Here is a 12,781-nt window from a genome sequence, read left to right as displayed (position 1 = left end):
TTTTGCAGCGCTTCCTTCTCCGCCCAGCTCGTTGGCTACAAAGTACTGGTCTAGCCGTTCGACATAGGCTTCCCAGTCCTCACCCTCCGAGAACTTCTCCAGGATCCCTACAATTTGCTGCATCTTTGCGTTGGATTCGTATACTCATCACCAGTTATTGTATTCCAAACACAGATGAGACTGCACGCAGGGAGGTTAAAGTAACAGTGACCTCAGTCTTTAATAAGACACTCCAGAGTGAGGAACAGGCTTTAGAGGCTGGCTTATATACAGTGCTCCCAAGGGATGCTGGGATCCCTTGGGACTTTAGGGGATGCGCTCCCTTGTGGCGGAACATGGGAGGTCATGCTTTACAGATACACAGCAGTAATGCCATTGAATGTCAAGGGGAGGTGGTTAGATTCTCTCTTGTTGGAGGTGGTCTTTGCCTGCCACTTGTATGGCATGAATATTATGTGCCACTTATCAGCCTAAGCCTGAATGTTGTCCAGATCTTGCTGCACGCAGGCACAGACTGCTTCGTTATCTGAGGAGTTGTGAATGGAACTGAACACCCTGCAATCATCAGTGAACATGCCCACTTCTGACCTTATGATGGAGGGAAGGTCATTGATGAAGCAGCTGAATCATGGAGGAACTCCTGAAGTGATGTTCTGGGGCTGAAATGATTGGCCTACAACATGCACAGCCATCTTCCTTTGTGCTAGATATAACTCTAGCCAGTGGTGAGTTTTCCACCTCATTCCCATTGCAATTTTGCAAGGGCTCTTTGATGCCACACTCGGTCAAATGCTGCCTCGATTTCAAGCGCAGTCACTCTCACTTCATCTCTGGAATTCAGCTCTTTTGTCCATGTTTGGTTCAAGGCTGTGAGGAGGTCTGGAGCTGAGTGATCCTGGTGGAACCCAAACTGAGCATTGATGAGCAGGTTATTGGTGAGTAAGTGCCACTTGATAGTACTGTTGATGACATCGTCCATCACTTTGCTGATGATTGAGAGTAGACCGATGGGCCGGTAATTGGCTGGATTAGAATTGTCCTGCTTTTTGTGAGCAGGACATACCTGGCCTGTTTTCCACTTTGTCAGATACATGACAATGTTGTAGCTATATTGGAACAGCTTGGCTAGAGATGTGGCTAGTTCTCGAGCACAAATCTTCAGCGCTACAGCCGGGACGTTGTCGGTGCTCATAGACTTTACTGTATCCAGTGTACTCAGCTGTTTCTTGATATCACATGTGTTGTAGGAAGTAGGCACCTGCAGAATATATCAAAACACTAGGCATTAGGCACCTGCTAAATATATCTAAACTCATGTAAGTTTAAAGTGGCCACACATAAAATGGCTGCCCAGGCATGATGGGAAATCAGGTAGTCAAGCTGTGAACTATTGACTGACCAATGACCGAGCAATAACCCTGTGAGGCCCACTACCAGGAATGCCTTGGATGCAGGATAAGAATAATAAACCAATTATTCCCCCAGGAAGAAAGAGATAAGAAGAAAACCTACCTCCTGTAACAAGGTCATAAACCAATTATTTCCCCAGGAAGAAAGAGATAAGGAAAGAACCTATCTCCTGTAACAAAGTTATCAATCAGCCCGAGCTGACAATAACCGAACATGCAGTCCCTGAGGATTTAGGGGGATTCTATTGGGTTAAAAGAACCTATATGTAATCTATCATTGTGATTGGATTGTGTCCAGCCGTGATGGGCTGAGAAACTGTAGTAAACTGTTGTAAAACATATAAAAATCCATGTAACCCTTTGTTCTGTGGAGAGAAACCTGGATACAGTCCTGAGACTTCCTCCCCGCTGAGCGTTAATAAAGGCCGCATTGGCGTTGGAACCGACTCTGAGTTATGAGTGATTCTTCTGAGAAAACATTCACGCTAACAGTGGCGTAGTCGGCAGGATTTCCCGGAGTCGCTGGACGCCCTTGGAAAAACCCGGGTGAGTATAAAAAAAGATTTTTAAGTATAAAGGGTGCGGAAGGTGGAAGCTGGTTGATCGACACGAGGAGACGGTCTAATATCTCAAACGCCTAGCCTGAGCCTGAATTAAGAGGACTTTTGTCCCACGTGACGGCCAGGAACCAAGTAGGCGTAGGGAACACACTTAGACCGTGGGATTGTGATACCGAGAGACATCTTCCGGACCCAGTAGTGTAATTTGAAATACCCCGGGGTAGAACCAAGCGGTGTACAGTGGCTAACGGAATCCAAACCTGTGAACAGGGTCAGACCAACGGGCCGAGCGGTGGTAGGTAGTCGTTAAGAAGGCGTAGAGCACTGCGGGAAATTGCTTAAACGCGTTTTAAGAATTGTATAAGTTTGTGTAACAGCAGAACTTGTGACCTGACAGTAGCTAGGAGATGGTCTATTCCAAGTTGCGCTAGGAAAGAAGCGGACCTCTGAGAGTAGATTCCTAACGGTACTAGTCCTACCCAGGAATGGCCATGAAAGCAAGTAAACTCGAGTGGGGATCAGAAGGGTCCATTACCCGCCATCTGGCGGAAAAACAAAAGAAGCTAATCGAAAAAATGATTAGCTCAGGGTGGAATCCTCAGGAACTACCAGCAAAGCAAAGGGAATGGTGGGAGAAGGAACGGAAAGTCAAAAAGTAAAAAAGGCTGTGGTCTTGATACTGCGAGCCCATGTAAATTAACTTAGGAAGCTAAGATTTAAAAAACTGACGGTGATTGTCTTAAGTGAAGTATGGAAGAGGAATAGAGCCGGCCAAAGAAAAAAAAAGATTAATAGGAAAGAAGAGAGACTTTTGTGAACGTCTGTTTTAAATGAGAAGTGCCTGTGTGATTTTGTGACTGCGGAATGAATTTTTATGTTGTCATGTTTCTGAAAGCCTGGTTGGAAGAGGAATGCAAGTGTCTGTTTATTTTAGATAACCCTTTGTAGTGCTGTCCTATATGTGGGAAGTTTTAAGACATTTTAAGTTAGAAACGCAGGTGTGGATTTATTCGGATGATTCGGATGATAAGTTACGGAGCTAGGAAATGTACAAAGGATAGGTTTGTTGAGCAAAAGATAAAACATACATGGTCCCGGTAGTTAAAAAAAAGAATTTACTTGTCGAAAGAAAACATGCAATGATTGATTGGGTTGAAAGACATAAATTTAGGCTCAGAATGAGATAAAGAATGCTGTAAAAAAAAAAGAGCTTCTAGCAAAAAAAAGGTTTGAAATAAAGATTGAAATTACAAAGTTGGAATTGAGATTTTAAGATATTCAGAGAAGGCACAGAAAATAAAGACGCCACTTTGAAAGTAAACAAAATGTGTTTGTGATGGAAAAAGACATAACTTACTAAATACTAGTTGATGTTTGCTGTGAAAAAGATATTGGTTTAATTAGAAAAAGAAAAAAATTTGGAAGAGGTAAAAAAACACTCAACATTTTAAATTATGAGAAAGTTTCAATGCAGTTTGAAAAGATTTCCAAAATGGACAGTGTTTATCAAGAAAAGTCCCGAACAGTCTAAACAAGCAGAAGGGTTTTGAAGATCTAAGCTATGCGAACTCAGCACAGAGAAAAAAAAAACTGGGAATTAGAGAATCTTACTGAATTCTTAAATTCTTATAGAAAATGGAACTGGCACAGAAGTTTAGATTTTGTGCTGAGAGAGAAATTTAAAAAAAAGACAAAATTGAATTTCAGTAAACAAAATTGCTATTAAAAATGTGTGGTCTCGTTTTATATCAATTAAAAAAAAACATTTCTTTGGCAAGTACTTGAATTAGAAGTTAAGAAAACATTGGAGTTTACTCTAAAATGCCGTCTTCCCTGATGAGAAGATTTTTATTATTTATGCTGTTTAATGGATTCCTAATTTCTAAGTAAGTTTTGAAGGCACAAAGACTTTTTTTTCCAGATGATTACGTGAAGTCACGTAATGACATCAGGTCTTCTTACAAACCTGGAAAGGAGTTAACCCTTTCCATTGACAGCCGTTTAAGATACTGAACATTATTAGTTTGGATTTCTTAATAGAAAAAAAAGACTCAGCTAACAGAGGAAACATAAAAACAGAACTAGCTTATGTAATAATACTTGCCTGATACAATAAAGAAATAGATACTCAATAAAATAAATTGAAGAGTTAAAAGCTAAGATAAACAGGCTGGAAGAGATAACGGGACTAGACGGATAGTGCAGTGCGCAGCCATAGTACCATCACCTATGGCAATAGAGCCAATGTACCCCACGGTGGGTAGGTGTAGTCCACAAACCCAACCTAACGGTAAAGCAGACAACGATGTTCGGAGGAATAGCTTTGGCCTTGGTCATAATAGGAGTTTGGGTAATATTTAAGTGGGTAAAGATACGGGCGCATGCCCCACAAATTCAACTCAAAATGGTTCGATTATAACCTTGTGCTTCTGATTTCGCAGGGTGACAGGGATACTCGTAGAGCAAAACCTAACCCCTGGTGACAACCAGGCCGTCTGTTTAAAATTACAGATAATACCTACCAGAATGGGAATACGAACGGCACTCCTCGTAATATGGATAGCCCTGCGACAGGCACGTACCCTGGACGACACCGACGGATTGCAGCGCACTCAGGAAATAAACAACTACATGAACTATGGAGTCTTGTTTAATTTAACGGATGGAATGTGCATTCCAGCAGCCAAGGACTGGAGCAAGGACAGGACTTATTTTCATGCATGGTTACAAGTGAATCCTAATAAGAATCCTAATAAGAGTATGTGTACAGTGCTCCAGGGGTATAAGGAGCAGCTGCATTAAACGGAGGGATGTCAAAGGGCCTGATGAATGTACTTTCGGCATAATTTGCGCGCCTCCGGGACAATCCCAGCAATCAGTCATCCGCAAAAAGGGAGTGGGGCTGTGTGGGTACTACGAGGAAGTGGGGGCGGCTGCAATATCATTGTATGTATGCTTCTCACTCCCTCCGACACCGTGCCCCATAAGAACCACTACATGACTACTAAGGGACCAGAAAATGGGATTGTAATATACAACGAAGGGGAATTATTGTATGATAATGTTAAACATGTACAATGTATTAAGTAAAGTTGTAATGCAACAGGCTGCCGATACAATGGGTGCCAGTAGATTCCGAGGATAGGGGTCAGCCCCCAGGACAAAGAGGGAACTAAAACATGATATTGCTACCGGTTTCAATACAGGGACCTCTGTAGTAAACTCGATAGACATACAAGGATTAAATGAGAGGGTGGAACAGCTTAGAGGGGTGATGAAGGGGTTATTAGAGAGGGTGGAGCAAAACCAGGAAGACCAAGCCAACCTAAGAAAGGAGGGTGCCGAAATCCAGTTGGATGGCATCTCAGTCCTGGAAGCTCACGCCAAAACCATTAATCACCTCATTGATAGAGAAAAAGAAGATACAGGAAAGCAAAGACAGGGGCAACTCTGTCACGCTTATGGTTTGTGGATGGTAGGACAGATCCGCCACAATCTCGACCAGATACAACGCGGGGAAGTATCCGATTGGATAGACAGTTCACATCTGGCTCAGTTGGCTAACCAGAGGGGGACACTGGATAATTGTACTCTGAAGGGACTGACCCGAGTATACCCAGCAATTACAGATTGCCAGATGGGTAGGAATACTGGGATAGGGATAGTCCTGATGATCCCTATAGCCACGCCGGACTCAGGGCCGTTCCCCCTATACCAACTAGAGAATATCGGAGTAATACGGGAAAATGTCTCCATGCGTTACTATCTGACCACCACCTCCGCCGTTCGTCGAAACAACATACTTACCGGGATTTCCCTAACAGATTGCAAGCAAAGGGGGGAGATCACAGTATGCCCTCACCCGGTAGGCCGAGGGGAGCTAGACGAGTGCGGGTTTAACCGAACCGACGGGTGTGTACTAGAAATAGTGCCCGCACATAGGCACTTCGCGAGGTCAGGTTATGGAGGAAAAGGAAGATACTGCGTCTCTACCACAGAGCATTCATACCAGTATAATAACCTGCAGTGCCCTATACCACAGCCAAACTTTTGCTTTACGCCACTACGACCTGTCACGATCGGGCAAGCACATATCACCCAGGTTAGGCGCCGGAAGCCTGAAGCTATTGATATAACCGATCAGCTCCATGATCATTTGCAGGATTATGATGAGCCAGATCAGGTCTCTATCCGTAAAGCTCTACCATCAACTGCAAACTAAAATCAAAGTACTGGAAGAGGATATCGAAATAGACTTACAAAGTCAGAGTTGGTAGAGAAAGGTCTGGGACAGGGGTATAAATGTGGACATCCAACCTTGGATTCGTATAATTTCACACATACTGGTCGGGATACAATCTTAGCAATAACATGGGGCATAATGGCCTGCCAGGCATGCAGGCACCATGCACAACGAAGAGGGACCCATGACCGGTCCCCAAATAATAAACAAGCCTATCTAATAAAGGAGAAGGAGGATTTGACCTTAGTTAATTTGATCTAAGCAACCGGGACTCCTGAAACTGCGTGACTGGCCAGCACGTTGAGGCAGGGAGTACCGGGCCGTGCACGAAAATCTAGTAATGGGAGAATGGTCGGTTAAAAGGGGACTAGGACTAGTCCCTTTACCGAAAGGGGGAATTATTGTAGGAAATAGGCACCTGCAGAATATATCAAAACACTAGTCATTAGGCACCTGCTAAATATATCTAAACTCATATAAGTTTAAAGTGGCCACACATAAAATGGCTGCCCAGGCATGATGGGAAATCAGGTAGTCAAGCTGTGAACTATTGACTGACCAATGACTGAGCAATAACCCTGTGAGGCCCACTACCAGGAATGTCTTGGATGCAGGATAAGAATAATAAACCAATTATTCCCCCAGGAAGAAAGAGATAAGAAGAAAACCTACCTCCTGTAACAAGGTCATAAACCAATTATTTCCCCAGGAAGAAAGAGATAAGGAGAGAACCTATCTCCTGTAACAAGGTCATCAATCAGCCCGAGCTGACAATAACCGAACATGCAGTCCCTGAGGATTCAGGGGGATTCTATTGGGTTAAAAGAACCTATATGTAATCTATAATCGTTGTGATTGGATTGTGTCCAGCCGTGATGGGCTGAGAAACTGTAGTAATCTGTTGCAAAACATATAAAAATCCATGTAACCTTTTGTTCTGTGGAGAGAAGTCTGGATACGGTCCTGAGACTTCCTCCCCGCTGAGCGTTAATAAAGGCCGCATTGGCGTTGGAACCGACTCTGAGTGTTGAGTGATTCTTCTGAGAAAACATTCACGCTAACACATGGAATGAATTGAATTGGCAGGACTGGCTTCTGTGACGATGGGAACCTCAGGAAGAGGCCAAGATGGATCATCCACTTGGCACTTCTGGCTGAAAATGGTTGCAATAGCTTCAGCCTTGTCTTTTCTACTCCCGTGTTGGGCTCTGCCATCATTGAGGATGGGGATGTTCATGGAGCCTCCCATGGTAATGGTAGAGGAATATGCCGTGCCATGAGGTTGTAGATTGTGATGGAATATAATTCTGCTGCTGCTGATGGTCCATAGTGCCTCATGGATACCCAGTTTTGAGCTGCTATATCTGTTCTGAATCTATTCCATTTAGCGCAGTGTTAATGCCACACAACACGATGAAGGGTGCCGTCAGTGTGAAGACAGAACTTTGTCTCCACAGTGACTGTGCGGTGGTAGCTCCTACAAATATTGTCATGGACAGATGCATCTGCGACAGCTAGATTGAGGAAGACGAGATCAAGTAGATTTTTCCATTATGTCGGTTCTCTCCCCACCTGTCACAGACCCAGTCTGGCAGCTATATCCTTCAGGCCATGGCCAGCTCGGTTAGTATTGTTGCTACCGAGCCACTCTTGGTGATGGACATTGAAGTCCCCCACACAAAGTGTATTCTGTGCCCTTGCTACCCTTGGTGCTTCTTCCAAGTTGTGTTCAACAAGGAAGAGTACTGATTCATCAGCTGAGGCAGTAATCAGCAAGAAGGTTCCTTGTCCATGTTTGACCTGATGCCATGAGGCTTCAGGGGGACCAGATTCAATGTTGATGTCTTCCAGAACCACTCTCTGCCAACTGTATACACTGTGTCACCACCTCAGGTGGGTCTATCCTGCTGGTGGGATAGGACATACCCAGAGTTGGTGATGGAGGAATTTGTGATATTGGCTGAAAGGTATGATTCTATGAGTATGACTATGTCAGACTGCTGCTTGACTAGTCTGTAGGACAGCTCTCCCAATTTTGGTACAAATCCCCAGATGTTAGTGAGGAGGATGCTGGGTGGTCTGTCCGGTTTTATTCTTGTTATTGTTTGGCACCTCATTTTTAGATACACCCACTGCTGGTTCCAGCATGTTCTTCTAAAGCCCTCATTGAACCAGGGTTGGTCGCCTGCCTTGATAGTGGTGGAGGAGTGAAGGATATGATGGGTCATGAGGTTACAGATTGTAGTGGAATACAATTCTGCTGCTGCTGATGGCACACAGTGTCTCATGGATGCCCAGTTTTGAATTGCTATATTTTTTTTGAATCTATCCCACACGACATGATGTAAGGTGTCGTCAGGGTGAAGACTGGAATTGGTCTCCACAAGGATTGTGCAGTGGTCACTTCTGCCATTGCTGTCATAGACAGATTCACCTGTGACAAGTAGCTTGGTGAGGATGAGGTCAAGAAGGTTATTTCCTCACATTGCTCTTCTCACCACCTGCCGCAAGCCCAATCTGGCAGCCACGTCTTTCAGGACTTGGCCTGTGGTGGTTCTATTGAGCCACTCTTGGTGATGGACATTGACATTCCGCACCCACGCTGCTATAGTTTATATTCTGTGCCCGTGTTACCCTCAGTGCTTCCTCCACGTGGTGATTTGTCAGCTGAGGGAGAGTGGTAGGGGATAATTAGCAGGTCGTTTCCTTACCCATGTTTGATCTGAAGCCATGACCATAGAAATTTATGGCCTTTTGACCCATCATGTCTGTGCCAGCACGGGGAATCCCAGGGCCACTCCCTTTTGACTGTATATCACTGTACCCCCACCCCTGGTGGGTCTGCCCTGTGGCTGCCACGAGCTAGTGAATACAGAAATAGGATGATAGAGCAGATGAATGCGTGGCTGGAGAGATGGTGCAGGAGGGAGGGCTTTAGATTCCTGAGGCATTAGGACCACTTTTGGGGGAGGTGGGACCTGTACAAGCCGGATGGGTTGCACCCCAGAGCTGGGACCAATATCCTCGCGGGGGATTTGCTAGTGCTGTTGGGGGAGGGTTTAAACTTGTTTGGCAGGGGGGTGGGAACCTGAGAATAGATTCAGTAGGGAGGAGACTAAAGCTGGAATTAGAAAGCAAAAGTGTAGAAAGTGAGTTTGAAGGACAGAAGAAACAAGCAGGATAAAAGGGTAAAAAACAAATGTAAAAGTTCTTTGTCTAAATGCATGTAGCATTCATAACAAAATAGATGAGTTGATAGCACAAATAGATACAAATGGGTATTATTAGCCATTTGATAGTCATTACAGAGACGTGGTTGCAAGGTGACCAGGACTGGGAACTAAATATTCAGAGGTATTTGACAATTTGGAAGGACAGACAGAAAGGAAAAGGAGGCGGGGTAGCTCTGTTAATAAAGGATGGGATCAGTGCATTAGTGAGAAATGATATTGGCTCAGAGGATCAAGATGTTGAATCAATTTGAGTGGGGTTAAAGAATAATAAAGGGAAAAAGTCGCTGGTGGGTGTAGTTTATAAGCCCTCTAACAGTAGCTACACTGTTGGATGGAGTATAAATCAAGAAATAATGGAGGCTTCTAATAAAGGAACGGCAATAATCATGGATGATTTTAACCTGCATATTGATTGGACAAAGCAAATTGGCCAGGATAGCCTTGAGGAGGAGTTCAGAATGCATCTGGGATAATTTCCTTGAACAGTACATTGTGGAACCAAAGAGGGAGCAGGCTATCTAAAATCTAGTACTGTGTAATGAGGCAGGTTAATAAATTATCTCGTAGTAAAAGATCCTCAAGAAATGAGTGACCATAATATGGTTGAATTTCAAATTCAGTTGGAGGGTGAGAAAGTTGGTTCTCAAACCAGGATCCTAAACTTAAATAAAGGAGACTACAAAGGTATGAGGGCAGAGTTGGCTAAAGTGGACTGCGAAAATAGACTAAAGAATGGGATGGTTGATGAGCAGTGGCAGACATTTTAAGGATATATTTCATAACTCGCAATAAAATATATCCCAATGAGAAGGAAAGACTGTAAGAGAAGGGAAAACCATCTGTGGCTAACTAAGGAAACAAGAGAGGGTATCAAACTGAAAACAAAGGCTCAATGTGGCCAAGACTAGTGGGAGGCCTGACGATTGGGAAATTTTTAAAAGCCAGCAGAGAATGACTAAAAAAATGATTAAGAGACTGAAATTAGATTATGAAAGTAAACTAGCATGAAATATAAAAACAGATAGTAAGACTTTCTAAAGGTACATATAAAGGAAAAGAGTGGCTAAAGTAAATATTGGTTCCCTGGAGAATGAGACTGGGGAATTAATAATGGGGAACGGGGAAATGGCAGAGACGTTGAACAAATATTTTGTATCGATCTTCACGGTAGAAGACACTAAGAACATCCCAATAGTGGATAATCAAGGGTCTATAGGTAGGGAGGAACTTAATACAATCACTATCACTAAGGAAGTAGTACTCGGTAAAATAATGGGACTAAAGGTGGACAAGAACCCTGGACCTGATGGCTTGCATCCTAGGGTCTTTAAAAAAGTGGCTGTGGAGATAGTGGATGCATTGGTTGTAATCTACCAACATTTCCTGGATTCTGGGGAAGTCCCAGCAGATTGGAAAACCGCAAATGTAACACCCCTATTTAAAAAAGGAGACAGACAGAAAGCAGGAAACTATAGACCAGTTAGCTTAACATCTGTGTTGGGGAAATGCTGGAGTCGATTATTAAAGAAGCAGTAGCAATACATTTGGAAAAGCATAATTCAATTAAGCAGAGTTAGCATGGTTTTATGAAAGGGAAATCATGTTTGACAAATTTGCTGGAGTTCTCTGAGGATGTAATGAGCAGAGTGGATAAGGGGGAACATGTGGATGTGGTGTATTTGGATTTCCAGAAGGCATTCGATAAGGTGCCACATAAGAGGTTACTGCACAAGATAATAGCTCACGGGGTTGCGGGTAATATATTAGCATGCATAGAGGATTGGTTAACTTACAGAAAATAGAAGGTCGGGATAAATGGGTCATTTTCCAGTTGGCAAACAGTGACTAGTGGGGTGCCGCAGGGATCGGTGCTGGGTCATCAACTATTTAAAATCTATATTAATGACTTGGATGAAGGGACCGATTGTAATGTAGCCAAGTTTGTTGATGATACAAAGATGGGTGGGAAAGCAAATTGTGAGGACACAAAAAATCTGCAAAGGGATATAGACAGTGTAAGTGAGGCAAAAATTTGGCAGATGGAGTATAATGTGAGAAAGTGTGAGGTTATCCACTTTGGCAGAAATAATAGAAAAGCAAATTATAATTTAAATGGAGAAAAATTGCAAAGTGCTGCAGTACAGAGGGACCTGGGGGTCCTTGTGCATGAAACACAAAAAGTTAGTTTGCAGGTACAGCAAGTGATCAGAAAGGCAAATGGAATGTTGGCCTTTATTGCAAGGGGAATAGAGTATAAAAGCAGAGAAGTCCTGCTACAACTGTACAGTGTATTGGTGAGACCACACCTCGAATATTGCGTACAGTTTTGGTCTCTGTATTTAAGGAAGGTTATACTTGCATTGGAGGCTGTTCAGAGAAGTTTTACTAGATTGATTCGGGAGATGAGGGGGTTGACTTATGAAGATAGATTGACTAGGATGGGCTTATACTCATTGGAGTTCAGAAGAATGAGAGGTTATCTTATCCAAACATATAAGATAATGAGAGGGCTTGACAAGTTGGATGCAGACAGTATATATCCACTCGTAGGGGAAACTAAAACTAGGAGGCATAGTCTCAGAATAAAGAGCCGCCCATTTAAAACTGAGATGAGGAGGAATTTCTTCTCTCAGAGGGTTATAAATCTGTGGAATTCTCTGCCCCACAGAGCTTTGGAGGTTGGGTCATTGAATATATTTAAGGCGGAGATAGACAGATTTTTGAGCGATAAGGGAATACAGGGTTATGGGGAGCGGGCAGGGAAGTGGAGCTGAGTCCATGATCAGATCAACCATGATCTTATTGAATGGCGGAGCAGGCTTGTGGGGCCAAATGGCCTAATCCTGCTCCTATTTCTTATGTTCTTAATATACACAGTGAAGGAATTGCATGAGTCTGGGACATCAGCTGATAGATATGATTCTGTGAGTCTGATTATGTCAGACTATTGCTTGACTAGTCTATGGAACAGTTTGGGAACCAATTCCCAGTTACTAGTGAGGAGAACTTTGAAGGATCGACTTTGCCTTCATTATGTCCACATTTGATGCCTAGTTCACAGCCAACCCTAACCCTAACCCTAATCCTAAATGCAGTTAAATTCTTCCTATTCTTTTTTGTGGTTTCATATAAATGAGTGGCTTGCTAGGCCAGTTCAGAGGACAGTTAAGAGTCAACTAGACTGGACAGACAGGATAAGGAGGGTAGCTTTCCTTCCCTAAAGTGCATTAGTGAGCCAGTTGGGTTTTTACAACAATCTTCTACAGGTTTCATGGTCACTTTTACTTATTTTTTTATTCCAAATTTATTTTTTATTTTTTTATACTGAATTCAAGT

Source organism: Pristiophorus japonicus, chromosome 14, assembly GCF_044704955.1.
Source record: "Pristiophorus japonicus isolate sPriJap1 chromosome 14, sPriJap1.hap1, whole genome shotgun sequence".
NCBI lineage: Eukaryota > Metazoa > Chordata > Chondrichthyes > Pristiophoridae > Pristiophorus > Pristiophorus japonicus.
The sequence above is the reverse complement of the archived record's forward strand: the minus strand, read 5'-3'. Positions refer to the sequence as shown.